This window comes from Lolium rigidum, chromosome 2 (assembly GCF_022539505.1).
Source record: "Lolium rigidum isolate FL_2022 chromosome 2, APGP_CSIRO_Lrig_0.1, whole genome shotgun sequence".
NCBI classification, from domain to species: domain Eukaryota; kingdom Viridiplantae; phylum Streptophyta; class Magnoliopsida; order Poales; family Poaceae; genus Lolium; species Lolium rigidum.
The window spans coordinates 132,377,110-132,395,983 of NC_061509.1; positions in this window are offsets into that span (position 1 = coordinate 132,377,110).

The following is an 18,874-nucleotide window of genomic DNA, read 5'->3' on the forward strand; positions in this document are numbered from 1 at the left end:
GGGCAACGGTCCGATTTTCCGTGGCGGAAGGGCGCCCAACCGCGACGGACCGAAAAAATCGTCGTACGACTTTGCCTGACGCAGTTTCCACAACAGAACCCATATCGTCGGGTTAGGCCCATAGGCGACGAAAAGTACCCCTTAGCGGACGATTTTGAGACGTTGTCTATCAGAACTTTTCTTGTAGTGATAATCATGCATAGCGATAAAATATTATCAATCAAAGCATAAAGTGATATTACAAGTTAAAAACTAAATGATTATTGAGGCTTTAGTTGACTGGTTATAGTCATAACATGGTGTAAGCATGTGCCAAGTCAACCCAATAAAGCATCAAAGGAGAATACCACAATATTATGCTTTGTATGATGGAAACAACACATGATTCTTTCAATAGCACATTATGCACTCTCAGCTATTTGAGACAAGTCATGCTACAACAATAAGTACTAATTATATGATAATAATAACATCCATCATGACATGCCAAAGTCTATGCCATAGTCTAAACAAGCTTCCGTTTGCATCACTATAAACATGAAACATTTTACTCGTCTCCAACACCAATCAACTTATTTGAAATATCTCTCACAGATGAAAAAATAGACCAGAGAGCTAATAATACATAAATAAATAATACTAACGAGATCTGAACATAATTCGAGTGAAAGAACAAGAGCTAAATGCGGTACTAGAAAACTAGAACATTCGCAAAACAATATCAGCGAAAACTAGAGCGTTCTATGCAATGAAATCGGAGTGTGCATCTCTCCCACACAAGAATGCTAGGATCCAACCATGTGCTACATCAAACAAAACAAAATAAAGACTCTCCAAGAATAACACATAGCATATGAAGCAATAAAAATATAGCGTACAGAAAGATGACCTCATGCTTTGTTGATGAACAAGGGGATGCCGGCATCCCCAAGATTTGACGCTTGTACCTCTTGGATATTTCTTGGGGTGACATGGGAATCCACAAGCTTGAGATTTTGTCCATAATTCATCTCATTACATCATTTTTCTCTCCCTACACTTGAAAACTTCCTTCATACAAAACTTCACACAATTCTTATTACCAGCATTAGTGCAATCAAAATAACAAATCAACACGGGTTCAATTCTAACATAGGTCAAACATTAATTAAAATATTAGCTACTTTAGAAATTTCTTCAAAAAGCTCTTTCTCTCAAAAGAACTAAAATAGAAAAATATTAAGAAGCAAATGTAAATAAAGTTAGAAATCTGTCAAAACAGAACAGCAGGTAAAGATCGATTTTTTGAAAAATCTAATTTTGCTCAGCTCAAAAAGTGTTCGACTAACGAAAGTTAGATAATAACCTGGAGCATATGCAAAATTGGCAGCTCAAACTTCCGCTCTTGCTGTGAATACGAATTTTTATGGTGACATCACTGAATCTGTTTCAGGACAGCAAGTTCCCCAAATCTTACTTTCTTCCTATTAGAGGATATTCTTGGCACAAAAACGAATAAAAAAGATGATAATGACAGGTTATTACAGAGGTAACAACTTCCAAGACTCAACATAAAATAGAAAATTACAGAAATAAAACGATGGACTGTCTCCCTTAAGCGCTTTTTTTAATGCCTTTCAGCTAGGCATAGTAGTTTGAGACGATGCTCACATAACAAATATGAATTGAAGAAAAAGAGAGCATCAAGAATAAAATATAAAATAAATTTAAGTCTAACCCACTTCCGATAAATAGGAATCTTGTACATAAATAAATCCACAAAGAACAAAGTGACAAGCATAGGAAGATAAAAAAAGAGTAACTTCAAAACTTTTAACATACAGAGAGGTGTTTTAGTAACATAAAAACTTCTATAACCATAGTTTCCTTTCGCATAATAACTTTCAATAGCATCATGAATAAAATCAACAATATAATCATCACATAAAGCATTCTTATCATGAGCCACATGCATAAAATAATTACTACTGCCCACATAAGTATAGTCATTTTTATTAATTGTAGTAACGTAGGAGCAAATTCAACAAAATATCTATCATTATTATTCTCATCACCATAATCATCAAATATAGGAGGCATATTGTAATCATAATTAACTTTCTCCTCAATAGTAGGTGGACTGAAAATAACATAATCATCATTGTAATCATCATATATTGGAGGCATAGTACCATCATAGCAAATTTTCTCAAAAGCTGGGGAACTAAAAAGATCATTTTCATAAAAACTAGCTTCCCCAAGCTTAGACTTTTGCATAGTATTAGCAATAACAGTGTCCAAAGAATTCATACCAATAACATTTCTATTAGCATGCAAATAAAGTTCCATAGGTTTTTTAAATTTTCTCTTCAAACACCTCATGTTCTAACTCAAGATAAATTCTATAAAGCTCTCTATTTTTTGTTGTTTTCCATTAAGCCTAACTAGTGAAAATAAAAACAAGAAAGAAATAGATATAATTGCATAATCTAAAGGAAATAACTTCGAGGAGCAACTAGAAAACTTAGTAGCAAGAGGATGTAAGTAACTTTTACCTTACCTCCCCAGCAACAGCGCCATCAAAGAGCTTGATGTCTACGCACGCTTATATTCTCGTAGATAGTGTTGGGCCTCCAAGTGCAGAGGTTTGTAGAACAGCATCAAGTTTCCCTTAAGTGGATCACCCAAGGTTTATCAAACTCAGGGAGGTAGAGGTCAAAGATATCCCTCTCAAGCAACCCTGCAATTACGATACAAGAAATCTCTTGTGTCCCCAACACACCCAATACACTTGTCAAGTGTATAGGTGCACTAGTTCGGCGAAGAGATAGTGAAATACAAGTAATAAGGATGATTGTAAGTAGTAATTGCAATCTGAAATAAAAATGGCAGCATACAAACATTTAGCAGAACTGGTTATAAACGGTGTTTCAATGCTTGGAAACAAGGTCTAGGGATCATAATTTCACTAGTAAACACTCTCAACAATGATACCATAATTGAATACATAGATATTATCACTTCACTATGCTACTCTGAACCACTCTCCGGTTTGATAATAAACACAAATTCATTGCGTAGGTCTGCATAAGCATTCCTGAACGTTTGCATTCCCAATATATGGACACCCCACGCTATCACTTTGAGCATACAAAGATGGTACTAACTAGTCACCACAATTCATAAATATTTATATAAAGGGATTTCTATTTCCATGCCATCGGGTCCTTAGATGTACTCAGTTTTCCCCAGCTCCTTAGTTTTTCCTCAGTTTTCCCCAAGCCCTTGTCTGAAACCCGCAAAAGGAGCTCGGACGGTAGGATTCCCGTTTAGTTGACCGTTCCGTGCTGACGTGTGGGGCCACGTCGTGTGGGGCCGCGTCGCGTGGGGCTGGTAGAAGGGACCGCGTGGGACACGATGAGACCGTGTTTGGTTGTACGTGAGCATGAGCTAGGTTCTGTCTCTCTCGGCCCAAAATGGCACCTTTTCCCCCTCTTTCTCTCTGTCTTTTTTCACCAAATTATTATCAAATCTAGAGAAGCTTTCATTTCTGTCTTTCTTCAATTATTTGTGTCTTTTGGTCCTCATTTTTTGCCCATTATGGCAGCAAATCTAGTACTCCCTCTGGTCCATATTAATGACCTCACCTATCTTGGTTCATATGTACTCCCTCCGTGCATGTATATTTGGTTGCCCTTTTCTTACTCCCTTCGTGCATGTATATTTGGTTGCCCTTTTCTTTAATTCATCTAGTTTAGTTTGCATATAGTCTAGGTTTTAGTGTGTAGGTTCACTCTTTTTAATTTGAACGCAGTCCACTCTAAAAATATCTAGTTAAATCTAGAAGAAAATCTCGATGTTAATGTACGATAAATTCACACCATCGTAATAAATCGAGAAAACAAAGTAGGGCCAATAAAGTATAGTAGAATAGGGATAGATAATAAGCTGCATACAGCAGCCAAAATAATACGTAACAGGTTCTTAGGTTCTTCACAGCACCAACATACTAACAACAACAAAATAAAAAGCTACTTTGCAGCAGCAACACACGTCCTGGACTCCGCCTACTCCATCTGGCTCCTCCTCCAGTTTGAGGACCCCTGTCTCTTGATCTTGGGCACCTTGGGCTTGATCGGAGGTATGCGCCCGGCGGCGATCTCCACCCGCTAGAAGTTGCGGAAGTGAATGCCGAGCGCCTTGTGCTTGGCGCGGAAGGAGTAGACGTTCACCGTCGCGTCGACTTTGGGGAAGGTCCTTCCGATGTCCTCGGCATGCGTGAGGAGGCAGTTGAAGTCGGTGCCGACGAGTCTCCTAGTGTGGAAGGGGCACTTGTAGACACCTTTCGCGTGGTAGGAGGCGAACTGGCCGACCTGCAGCCTCCGCAGCACCTGCCGAGTCTTGGTGTGTTGATCCTCCTCGTCGCTGCCAACCTCGCTGCCAGACACCTGATCCATATCAAACGGAAACTATGAGGAATGAGTTGCAACATAACAAAGTTAGGAAAGACGGCGGCAGCCTCAGTTAGATTGAACACGATTATATATCTACATGGACAGGGTCAGCGAACCAAAGCTCATGCACAACAGATTTGTACACAACAATGGTTCGCTGAACTCGCTTTGTACAAATTTGTGCCCAACGATTCATCATAGGCAAAGAAACAAATTCCAGATCTGAATAAATGAACCGAACGGCCGAACCCCAAATCTTAACCCCAAATGTTAACTGATTGAGATCCCATGATTACTTGCATAAATCAAGAAGGGATCAAATCAAAATGGAACAAAATCGGTGCAAATATTAACCCAATACTCATCCTACCTACAGATCGGCACTAATTGTTACTAGGGAACCAGCAAAATTAGGGTTGAAAAAGGAAAGGGGAACAACAAAGGGAGAAAACCGTAGTTACCTTGTTCCAAGGGTCGTCCATGCATGTGTCGTAGGGGTTTGCCGGACAGATGTACAGCACCTTCTCATAGGGGTCCAGCTCCGGCGGGATCTGACCGCCACCGGCGGCAGCCTCCGATGCACCGGCGGGAGCCACCAATGCACCGGCGGCGGCCGTAGAGGGGATGGCGTCGAAGATGGAGGCGTCGCGCTTAGAGGGGACGGCGTCGAGGACGGAGGACGGATTCGCATTCTCCTTGTCCATCGCCGGCAGAGGAGAGGGAGAGGGTTTTTTGCTTTGGAGAAGATGATGGGACGTGAGAGGCGGCGTTGTGTGAGGGAGTGAGACTGACAGTGAGATAGTGCGAGTAGGCGAACAGGCAGATGGATCTATAGAGGCGAGGGGTCCTAAATGCGACCCGTGTCCTACGTGTGCATGGTTGCATGTCTACACGTCTTTGACTTCTGCACCGTGACACGCGTCCACGATTGCACGTCTTGAACTTCTCCACCGCGACCCGCGTCTACGCGTCAACAGTTGCATGTCTTCCACTTCTGCACTGCAACACAAGTCCTCGAGTCTAACCCTCGAAATTTAGATATACTCAGGTATACCCTCGAGTCTTATACTAGCATATTTTGTGTGCTCAGTTTTCCCCTTGAGTGCCAATACTGGCTAGTGCAATATACTCAGTTATACCCTCAAGTGGCTGGTCAACAGAGAGTCAACAAATGAGATTAAGCTACTTAATGAGTCATTTAATGTGCAAAAAAATTCAAAAAAGATAAAACCATAGTGGCACTTACTCATGGAGTCTTTTTACGCACCCTGCCACGTTGGGAACCATAACAATCATAGATAAATCAAGTTTTACCACAAATTGCCACTCTTCAAATCACCTAGTAGCTATGAAGGTGCATGGCTTTCCACAACAAGCCCTTCCCAAAACAGCTTTCCCCAAAACATACTTTGTCTAAATGAGGCCACAATTTTCACACTCATGTATATTTGTATTGCAAATAGTTTGAGGTAGGCCAAGATGGGTTTCATTGTACAAAACACGCATTTTCCATTTTAAAAATCTCATATTTGAATCCTTTAGTCTGTTTACTACTCACATGCCCTTGGTTTCTTGATACTACTCAGTTTTGCCCTCTCCCTTCACAAATTCTCACAGACGCCCAAGCTTTCCCTGATTGGTCTAGCCCTTGTCACACGGATCGTGCCCGCTGACCATTGATCGTATGATCTAACGGGCAGGATAACCCCTCTCTCTCTGTGATCGGGGACACCACCCTCTCTCTCTCTCTCTCTCTCACTCTCTCTCTGTGTCAGCGGCTAGCTTCCACCCTCTAGCAAGTTTGGTTTCTGTATTATTTTTCACGTGCTAAAAATTATAAACTCTTTTAGGCATTATTTTCATGCGCTAAAAATTAGTTTTGCTAATTTGAAATGTCCCAAAAGTGGTATAATTTTGGTTGAAACATGAGGCATACATATTTGGCATATTTGGGGGATTTCGGTGAATGGATTATTTATCACCCCTCTAACAATTATCAACTTTCTTTAGCATTCCTTTTCCTTTAGGGAATATAGTTTCGGATATAGTTTTGGTTATCTGAAACGTCCCAAAAGTCGTATAATTTTGGTATAAACATGAGGCGTACATATTTGTGGGATGTTGGTGAATGAATTATATGTCACCCCTCTAACAATTATGAACTATCTTTAGCATTCCCTTTCTCTTAGGGAATATAGTTTTGTAATTTGAAACGGCCCAAAAGTGGTATAATTTTGGTTGAAACATGAGGCATACATATTTGGCATATTTGTGGGATTTCGGTGAATGCATTATTTGTCACCCCTCTAACAATTATCAACTATCTTTAGCATTCCTTTTCTTTTAGGGAATTTAGTTTTGTAATTTGAAACAGCCCAAAAGTGGTATAATTTTGGTTGAAACCTGAGGCATACATATTTGGCATATTTGTGGGATTTCGGTGGATGCATTATTTTTCACGCGCTAAAAATTATTTTTGGTAATTTGAAACGGCCCAACAGTGGCATAATTTTTGTTGAAACATGAGGCATACATATTTGGCATATTTGGGGGATTTCGGTGAACGGATTATTTATCACCCCTCTAACAATATTTAGCATTCCTTTTCTTTAGCATTCCTTTTCTTTTCTTTAGCATTCCTTTTCTTTTCTTTAGCATTCCTTTTCTTTAGCATTCCTTTTGTTTTAGGGAATATATTTTTGGTTATTTGAAACGTCCCAAAAGTGGTAAAATTTTGGTATAAACATGAGACATACATATTTGTGGGATTTCGGTGAATGCATTATTTGTCACCCCTCTAACAATTATCAACTATCTTTAGCATTCCTATATTCCCTAACACGTATTTCCCTTAATTTTTTGGTAATTTCGGTGAATGCACACACTAACTTTGAAAACAACTACAAGTACATTATACAAGGGATTTCGGTGAATGGATTTGTAAAAAGGGATCCCTTGTAACAACTTCTAACGCCTGATGAGCAATGATAAGAATCCGATCGCAATTATACAACAAAAAAAAACAACCAGCCATCAGATTAGCTTGCTTCTTCAACTCGATCAGCTGCCTTAACTGCTTATTCATTTTCTTCAGTTCTCCCTTCACTTCCATCAGTTCTGCATTGGGAGCATTAGGCATAATCGGAAGGTCCCTAACCGAAACGGCTCCTCTCTCTGTCGCATTCTCTGCAGCAAGTCCCCCCTCCCAAATTGCGCTCCACAATAGCGCTAATTGATTCCTGTAATTGAAGCCTTTGAACGTACACATCGATCCACTCGAAATTCCTGCATTTCTTCAGGATCTGAAAACAACAACGTGAACCCTAAATCCCAAATTCGAGGGAATAACAAGAAGATCGAGAGAAAACAGAGCAATTGGAGCGAGATCTAACCTTATCCCCGTCTCTATATGGCAAGCTCTCGCATGCAAGGAACTCACGTCCATGGTTGTCGTTGTCGTCCGTGTTACAGTTCAGAGGCTCCTGGCCTGGGCAGTCAGGGCATCTTGTCAAAGGCACGGGTCCATACTACGGCCATGAAGAACGGGAGGTCGAAGAGAAACTAGACATCACCCGACTGCCGGAGAAGGGTTGCCGCTAGCGGAGAAGAACAATGGGGCGCGGGGGAAGAAAGGGGAAGCATGGCACGGGCACGGGCGCGGGCGCGGGGCTGGCTCGGGCTCCCATTTTGCAACGGTCACCTGGGTAAGCTGTGGGTCCGACGCGCTAACGTGGACAAGTTGTGGGTCACATGATGATCTGGATAAGTGGAGACGTGTCCACTGCGGGGCACCAATAGGAGCCCCATTAACGGTCAACTTAACGGGAATCCTACCGTCTGAGCTCCTTCTGCGGGTTTCAGACAAGGGCTTGGGGAAAACTGAGCACAACTAAGGACCCGAGGGCACGAAAATAGAAATCCCTTCTATAAATTAAGCATAAGAAAACAAACACGGTGTGCATAATGTCACCTTCACACCGTTGGACAAGGTGTCCCCGGAGATCACATAATAAAACCACTTGAGTAGCACAATAGTTGAAGAATAACATCTACCTATTCAACTAGATTACAATGCTCAGGATCACATAAAGATCATACATGGAGAGATATATAGACCACATAGCTACCGGTAAAACCCTTAGCCTCGGGGAAGAACTACTCACTCCTCATCAGGGGAGTCAGCAACGGCGATGAAGATGGTGGTGGAGTCGATGGAGATGGCTCCGGGGGCAATTCCCCATCCCGACAGGGTGCCGGAACAGAGATTTCTGTCCCTCGAATCTTGTCTGTGACAGCGGCGGAGCTACGGAACTTTTTGTGGGCGGAGGCTTATTGATTTTGGGTTCATGCGTCGGGAGGATTCTTATAGGCGGAAGGGCGAGGTCGGTGGAGGGTCAGGGGGGCCTAAACCACATCTAGGTGTGGCCAGAGCCTGGGCCACGTGTCGGGGGGATGACCCCCGGTAGGTCAAGACTATGGAAAGTATGCCATGATAAGGTGTTTATAAACCGGATTAAAGGATAATCCGGATTAAGAAAGCTTGGTTAAATAGCATTGGAAGGTACGATCAGGTACACCAGATGGGGTATGCCGGAGTAAGGGCAACCGGTGATATCTAAGCCGGAGGAACGCCCAGGTTAACTAAAGTCTCAGGATAAAAAGAACAAGAGTCCGGTTTATACCGGTCATATTACCTAGGGTCCGGCATAGCCTCAACGGCAGCATGTCGGCACCCTGGTCAAAGATTCTCTCAAGAACCAAAGGACATAAGGAGCTAAGCAGTTCAGCTTTAATCGAAGCCCTGAGGCCAAAGAAGAAGATGTCGTAAAATGTACTGCTTGTGACGGTAAAGCACACGTCCGTTGGGAACCCCAAGAGGAAGGTATGATGCGTACAGCAGCAAGTTTTCCCTCAGTAAGAAACCAAGGTTATCGAACCAGTAGGAGATGAAGGCCACATGAAGGTTGTTGGTGAAGGAGTGTAGTGCGGCGCAACACCAGGGATTCCGGCGCCAACGTGGAACCTGCACAACACAATCAAAATACTTTGCCCCAACTTAACAGTGAGGTTGTCAATCTCACCGGCTTGCTGTAAACAAAGGATTAAACGTATAGTGTGGAGAATTATGTTTGCTTGTAGAAAACAACACAGAACAGAGATTGCAGTAGATTGTATTTCAGATGTAAAAGAATGGACCGGGGTCCACAGTTCACTAGTGGTGTCTCTCCAATAATATAAATAGCATGTTGGGTGAACAAATTACAGTTGGGCAATTTACAAATAGAGATTCATACACATATCATGATGACTACTACGAGATTTACTTAGGGCATTACGACAAAGAACATAGACCGCTATCCAGCATGCATCTATGCCTAAAAAGTCCACCTTCGGGTTAGCATCCGCACCCCTTCCAGTATTAAGTTGCAAACAACAGACAATTGCATTAAGTACTGTGCGTAATATAATCAACACAAATATCCTTAGACAAAGCATTGATGTTTTATCCCTAGTGGCAACAGCACATCCACAACCTTAGAACTTTCTGTCCCTGTCCCAGATTCAATGGAGGCATGAACCCACTATCGAGCATAAATACTCCCTCTTGGAGTTACAAGTATCAACTTGGCCGAGCCTCTACTAGCAACGGAGAGCATGCAAGATCATAAACAACACATATATGATAGATCAATAATCAACTTGACATAGTATTCCATATTCATCGGATCCCAACAAACACAACATGTAGCATTACAAATAGATGATCTTGATCATGATAGGCAGCTCACAAGATCTAAACATGATAGCACAAGAGGAGAAGACAACCATCTAGCTACTGCTATGGACCCATAGTCCAAGGATGAACTACTCACGCATCAATCCGGAGGCGGGCATGATGAAGTAGAGTCCTCCGGTGATGATTCCCCTCTCCGGCAGGGTGCCGGAGGCGATCTCCTGAATCCCCCGAGATGGGATTGGCGGCGGCGGTGTCACAGTAACTTTTCTCGTATCGTGGCTCTCGGTAATAGGGTTTTCGCGACGGAGAGAATTTATAGGCGAAGGGGCAGAGTCGGGAGGCGCCCGAGGGGCCCACCCCATAGGGCGGCGCGCCCAAGGGTGGGGCCGCGCCCCCTTAGGGTGTGGCCGCCTCGTCACCCCTCTTCGTCTCCTCTTCGGACTTCTGGAAGGCTCCGTGCAAAATAAGACCGCGGGCTTTTGTTTCGTCCAATTCTGAGAATATTTCCTATGTAGGATTTCTGAAACCAAAAACAGCAGAAAACAGGAACTGGCGCTTCGGCATCTTGTTAATAGGTTAGTCCCGGAAAATGCATAAAAATGATGTAAAGTGTATATAAAACATGTGAGTATTGTCATATAACTAGCATGGAACATAAGAAATTATAGATACGTTTGAGACGTATCAAGCATCCCCAAGCTTAGTTCCTACTCGCCCTCGAGTAGGTAAACGATAACAAGGATAATTTTTGAAGTGACATGCTACTATCATAATCTTGATCAATACTATTGTAAAGCATATGAAGTGAATGAAGTGATTCGAAGCAATGGTAAAGATAATGACTAAACAACTGAATCATATAGCAAAGACTTTTCATGAATAGTACTTTCAAGACAAGCATCAATAAGTCTTGCACAAGATTTAACGCATAAAGCAATAGATTCTTAATAGAATGTTTTGAAGCAACACAAAGGATGATTAAGTTTCAGCAATTGCTTTCAACTTGTAACATGTATATCTCATGGATAGTTGTCAACATAAAGCAATATAACAAGTGCAATAGGTAAACATGTAAGAATCAATGCACACCGTTGACACAAGTGTTTGCTTCTAAGATAGAAAGAAGTAGGTAAACTGACTCAACATAAAGTAAAAGAAGGGCCCTTCGCAGAGGGAAGCATGGATTACTCATATGCTAGAGCTTTTTATTTTGAAAACATGGAAACAATTTTGTCAACGGTAGTAATAATTCATATGTGTTGTGCATAAAACATCCTATAAGTTGCAAGCCTCATGCATCGAATACCAATAGTGCCCGCGCCTTGTCCTAATTAGCTCGGATTTCCATGGATTATCATTGCATTACATATGTTTCAACCAAGTGTCACAAAGGGGTACCTCTATGCCACCTGTACAAAGGTCCAAGGAGATAGATCGCATTTGATTTCTCAGTTTTGATAGATCTCAACTTGAGGACATCCATACCGAGAAAACATAGAAAACAGATAATGGACTCCTCTTTTTAATGCTTAAGCATTCAACAACAGATAATATTCTCATGAGAGATTGAGGATTAATGTCCAAACTGAAACTTCCACCATGATACATGGCTTTGGTTGGCGGCCCAATGTTCTTCTCTAACAATATGCATACTCAAACCATTTAATCATGATAAATCACCCTTACTTCAGACAAGACGAACATGCATAGCAACTCACACGATATTCAACAAAGGTGTAAAAAGTTGATGGGGTCCCCAGAAACATGGTTACCGCTCAACAAGCAACTTATAAGAAATAAGATACATAAGCAACATATTCAATACCACAATAGTTTTTAAGCTATTTTCCCATGAGCTATATATTGCAAAGACAAGGAATGAAATTTTTAAAGGTAGCACACAAGCAATTTACTTTGGAATGACAGAGAAATACCACATAGTAGGTAGTTATGGTGGACACAAATGGCATGAGTTTTGGCTCAAGGTTTTTGGATGCACGAGAAGCATTTCCTCTCAGTACAAGGCTTTGGCTAGCAAGGTTGTTTGAAGCAACACAAGTATGAACCGGTACAGACAAAACTTACATAAGAACATATTGCAAGCATTATAAGACTCTACACTGTCTCCTTGTTGCTCAAACACTTTTACCAGAAAATATCTAGGCTGTAGAGAGATCAATCATGCAATCCAAATTTCAACAAGCTCTACGGTAGTTCTCCACTAATAGGTTTAAACTACATGATGCAAGAGCTTAAACATGATCTATGAGAGCTCAAAACAATTGCCAAGTATCAAATTATTCAAGACATATACCATTTCCCACATGAAGCATTTTCTCGTTTCCAACCAAATAGCAATCAACGAAGCGGTTTTCAACTCCGCCATGAACATTAAAAGTAGAACTAAGAACACCAGTGTTCATATGAAAAAGCGGAGCGTGTCTTTGTCCAACACAAGGAATGCTAGGATCCGATTTTATTCAAACAAAAACAAAAACAAAAACAAACAGAAGCTCCAAGTAAAGCACATAAGATGTAACGGAATAAAAATATAGTTTCACTAGAGGTGACCTGATCAGTTGTCGATGAAGAAGGGGATGCCTTGGGCATCCCCAAGCTTAGATGCTTGAGTCTTCTTGAAATATGCAGGGATGAACCACGGGGGCATCCCCAAGCTTAGACTTTTCACTCTTCTTGATCATATTATATCCTCCTCCTCTCTTGACCCTTGAAAACTTCCTCCACACCAAACTCAAAACAAACTCATTAAAGGGTTAGTGCATAATCAAAAATTCACATGTTCAGAGAGGACACAATCATTCTTAACACTTCTGGACATTACCCAAAGCTACTGAAAGTTAATGGAATAAAGAAATCCACTCAACACAGTAAAAGAGGCAATGGGAAATAAAAGACAGAATCTGTCAAAACAGAACAGTCCGTAAAGACGAATTTTTTCGAGGCACTTAACAGGCTCAGATGAAAAAGCACAAATTGAATGAAAGTTGCGTACATATCTGAAGTTCACGCATGAATTTTTTTCAGCATTTTACGAGTTTCCTACAGAGAGATCTACTCAAATTCGTGACAGGTAAAAATCTGTTTCTGCGCAGGAATCCAAATCTAGTATCAACTTTACTATCAAAGACTTTACTTGGCACAACAACATGATAAGGAGAGGTTGCTACAGTAGTAACAACTTCCAAGACTCAACAAAACAGTAGCAAAATAAATAAAAACAACATGGGTTATCTCCCAAGAAGTGCTTTTCTTTAACGCCTTTCAGCTAGGCGCAGAAAGTGCAAATCAAGTATTATCAAGAGAAGAAGCATCAACAGAGGAGTTTGGAGTTTTCTCAACTATGCATTGTATATTATATATGTAAGAAACTCCTCTTTCGCTACTATTAGGCTTACTATCCTCCTCAAACTAATTTTCAGGAACAATCCAAGCAAAATTCTTTTCTAGTGCCTCATGCATTCCTATGAGTTTATTAGGTATTGGTATTTTAATCTCCCCCTCACAATTGGTTTTATTAGTATATTTTAGCCTATCCTTTTCCATATTTTCAAGGGTATTTGCAAAATTGGTAAAATACCCAAGCATTTTATGTTTAATAAAGACTTTCCTAGCTTCTCTAGCTACATCTCCAAATTCTCTAAGAAGGGTTTCTAAAACAAAATCTTTCTTTTCTCCTTCTTCCATATCACAGAGTGTAAGAAACATATCTTGTATTATAGGATTAAGATTAACAAATCTAGCTTCCAACATGTGTACTAAAGAGGCAGTAGCACTTTCATAATTAGGAACAAGTTCCACCAAGGATCTATCTGCAAAATCTTTAACCGTACTAACATGAGTGAAAAATTCTTCTATATTATCTCTTCCAATGATGGACCCATGCCCTACCGATATATCTTTCAAAGTGAACTTAGGGTGAAGCATGATGAAATAAACAAAAGTAAAATGATAAAATAAAGTAAGTGCAAGTAACTATTTTTTTTGTGTTTTTGATATAAAGAAAGCAAACAAGACAGAAAATAAAATAAAGCAAGACAATAAACAAAGTAAAGAGATTGGATGTGAGAGACTCCCCTTGCAGCGTGTCTTGATCTCCCCGGCAACGGCGCCAGAAAAAGAGCTGCTTGTGACGGTAAAGCACATGTCCGTTGGGAACCCCAAGAGGAAGGTATGATGCGTACAGCAGCAAGTTTTCCCTCAGTAAGAAACCAAGGTTATCGAACCAGTAGGAGATGAAGGCCACGTGAAGGTTGTTGGTGAAGGAGTGTAGTGCAGCGCAACACCAGGGATTCCGGCGCCAACGTGGAACCTGCACAACACAATCAAAATACTTTGCCCCAACTTAACAGTGAGGTTATCAATCTCACCGGCTTGCTGTAAACAAAGGATTAAACGTATAATGTGCAGAATTCTGTTTGCTTGTAGAAAACAACAGAGAACAGAGATTGCAGTAGATTGTATTTCAGATGTAAAAGAATGGACCGGGGTCCACAGTTCACTAGTGGTGTCTCTCCAATAAGATAAATAGCATGTTGGGTGAACAAATTACAGTTGGGCAATTGACAAATAGAGATTCATACACATATCATGATGACTACTATGAGATTTACTTAGGGCATTACGACAAAGAACATAGACCGCTATCCAGCATGCATCTATGCCTAAAAATTCCACCTTCGGGCTAGCATCCGCACCCCTTCCAGTATTAAGTTGCAAACAACAGACAATTGCATTAAGTATTGTGCGTAATGTAATCAACACAAATATCCTTAGACAAAGCATCGATGTTTTATCCCTAGTGGCAACAGCACATCCACAACCTTAGAACTTTACGTCACTTGTCCCGGATTCAATGGAGGCATGAACCCACTATCGAGCATAAATACTCCCTCTTGGAGTTACAAGTATCAACTTGGCCAGAGCCTCTACTAGCAACGGAGAGCATGCAAGATCATAAACAACACATATATGATAGATCAATAATCAACTTGACATAGTATTCCATATTCATCGGATCCCAACAAACACAACATGTAGCATTACAAATAGATGATCTTGATCATGTTAGGCGATGATACGTCGCCGACGTATCGATAATTTCTTATGTTCCATGCCACATTATTGATGATATCTACATGTTTTATACACATTATATGTCATATTTATGCGTTTTCCGGAACTAACCTATTGACGAGATGCCGAAGTGCCAGTTCCTGTTTTCTGCTGTTTTTGGTTTCAGAAATCCTAGTAAGGAAATATTCTCGGAATTGGACGAAATCAACGCCCAGGGGCCTATTTTTACACGAAGCTTCCAGAAGACCGGAGGACTTACGAAGTGGGGCCACGAGGTGGCCAGACACCGGGCGGCGCGGCACGGGCCTTGGCCGCGCCGGCCTGTCGTGTGGGGCCCTCGTGTGGCCCCCGACCTGCCCTTCCGCCTACTTAAGGTCTCCGTCGCGAAAACCCTATTACGTTCGACGAAACCCGGAGAAAACCTTCCAGAGCCACCGCCATCGCGAAGCCAAGATCCGGGGACGGGAGTCTATGTTCCGGCACGCCGCCGGGACGGGAAGTGCCCCGGAAGGCTTCTCCATCGACACCACCGCCATCATCATCAACGCTGCTTGTCTCCCATGAGGAGGGAGTAGTTCTCCATCGAGGCTAAGGGCTGTACCGGTAGCTATGTGGTTAATCTCTCTCCTATGTACTTCAATACAATAATCTCATGAGCTGCTTTACATGATTGAGATTCATATGATGATGCTTGTAATCTAGATGTCATTATGCTAGTCAAGTGGATTTTACTTATGTGATCTCCGGAGACTCCTTGTCCCACGTGTGTAAAGGTGACAGTGTGTGCACCGTGTGAGTCTCTTAGGCTATATTTCACAGAATACTTATTCGCTGTTATGAATGGCATAGTGAAGTGCTTATTTATATCTCTTTATGATTGCAATGTGTTTTGTATCACAATTTATCTGTGTGCTACTCTAGTGATGTTATTAAAGTAGTTTATTCCTCATGCACGGTGTAATGGTGACGAGTGTGTGCATCGTGTAGTACTTGGCGTAGGCTATGATTGTGATCTCTTGTAGATTATGAAGTTAACTATTGCTATGATAGTATTGATATGATCTATTCCTCCTTTCGTAGTGTGAAGGTGACGAGTGTGCATGCTATGTTAGTACTTGGTTTGGTTATGTTGATCTGTCATGCACTCTAAGGTTATTTAAATATGAACATTGAATATTGTGGAGCTTGTTAACTCCGGCATTGAGGGTTCGTGTAATCCTACACGGTTAGTGGTGTTCATCATCCAACAAGAGGGTGTAGAGTCTAGCATCTATTTATTTATTCTGTTATGTGATCAATGTTGAGAGTGTCCACTAGTGAAAGTATGATCCCTAGGCCTTGTTCCTAAATACTGCTATCGCTGCTTGTTTACTGTTCTGCTGCATGTTTACTTCCTGCAATATTACTACCATCAACTGTACGCCAGCAAGCACTTTTCTGGCGTTGTACTACTGCTCATATTCATTCATACCACTTGTATTTCACTATCTCTTCGCTGGACTAGTGCACCTATTAGGTGTGTTGGGGACACAAGAGACTTCTTGCTTAGTGGTTGCAGGGTTGCATGAGAGGGATATCTTTGACCTCTTCCTCCCTGAGTTCGATAAACCTTGGGTGATCCACTTAAGGGAAACTTGCTGCTGTTCTACAAACCTCTGCTCTTGGAGGCCAAACACTTGTCTACAAGAATAGAAGCACCCGTAGACATCGAGGCACTTTTCCGGCGCCGTTGCCGGGGAGGAAAGGTAAAAGGCTCTCATACTCCGGTCCTAGGTAAAGTACTTTTCTGGCGCCGTTGTGTGTGTGCTCGAAGCTATTTCCTTTAGATCCTGCAATTGCATCTTTTTGTTTCTTGTTTACACTAGTTAGGCATAATGGACAACAATGAGCTTCTTATTCTATTTCCTGATTTAAGACATGGATGGTTTGATGCGAAAATTAAAAAACCTATGGAACATATTAGTATGAACGCTTTGAACACCATTGTTGCTAATGATATGGAAAATTCTAAGCTTGGGGAAGTTGGCTTTGATGAGCATGATATTTTTAGTCCCCCAAGCATTGAGGAGAAAATTTACTTTGATGATACTTTGCCTCCTATTTATGATGATTATAATGATATTGGTCTTTTAGTACCGCTTTGTTATGGAGGATAAATTTGATTATGATTACAATATGCCTCCTACATTTGATGATGAGAATAATAATGATAGCTACTTTGTTGAATTTGCTCCCACTACAACTAATAAAATTGATTATGCTTATGTGGAGAGTAATGATACTTTTATGCATGTGAATAAGAATGCTTTATGTGATACTTATATTGTTGAGTTTGTTCATGATGTCTCTGAAAATTATTATGAGAGAGGAAAATATGGTTGTAAAAATTTTCATGTTACTAAAACACCTCTCTATATGCTGAAATTTTTGAAGCTACACTGGTTTTATCTTCCTATGCTTGTTACTTTGATCTTCATGAACTTGTTTATTTACAAGATTCCTATGCATAGGAAGCATGTTAGGCTTAAATTTGTTTTGAATTTTCTTCTTGATGCTCTCTTTCGCTTCAACTCTTATTTCTTGGGAGAGCATCATTAAAATTGCTGAGCCTATCTTAATGGCTATAAAGAAAGAACTTCGTGGGAGATAACCCATGTATTTATTTTGTTACAGTACTTTTATTTTGTATTTGAGTTTTGGAAGTTGTTACTACTGTAGCAACCTCTCCTTATCTTATTTTATTGCATTGTTGTGCCAAGTAAAGTCTTTGATAGTAGGGTTGATACTAGATTTGGATTACTGCGCAGAAACAGATTTCTGTCTGTCACGAATCTGGGCCTAATTCTCTGTAGGTAACACAGAAAAATATTCCAATTTACGTGCGTGATCCGCAGATATGTACGCAACTTTCATTAAATTTGGGCATTTTCATCTGAGCAAGTCTGGTGCCACTTTAAAATTCGTCTTTACGGACTGTTCTGTTTTTGACAGATTCTGCCTTTTATTTCGCATTGCCTCTTTTGCTATGTTGGATGAATTTCTTTGATCCATTAATGTCCAGTAGCTTTGTGCAATGTCCAGAAGTGTTAAGAATGATTGTGTCACCTCTGAACATGTGAATTTTTGATTGTGCACTAACCCTCTAATGAGTTTGCTTGAAGTTTGGTGTGAAGGAAGTTTTCAAGGGTCAAGAGAGGAGGATGATATACTATGATCAAGAAGAGTGAAAAGTCTAAGCTTGGGGATGCCCCCATGGTTCATCCCTGCATATTTCAAGAAGACTCAAGCGTCTAAGCTTGGGGATGCCCAAGGCATCCCCTTCTTCATCGACAATTTATCAGGTTTCTTCTCTTGAAACTATATTTTTATTCGGTCACATCTTATGTACTTTACTTGGAGCGTCTGTTTGTTTTTATTTTTGTTTTGTTTGAATAAGTTCATCCTTTTGTGGGAGAGAGACACGCTCCGCTGGTTCATATGAACACATGTGTTCTTAGCTTTTAATGTTCATGGCGAAGGTTGAAACTGCTTCGTTAATTGTTATATGGTTGGAAACGGGAAATGCTACATGTAGTAATTGATAAAATGTCTTGGATAATTTGATACTTGG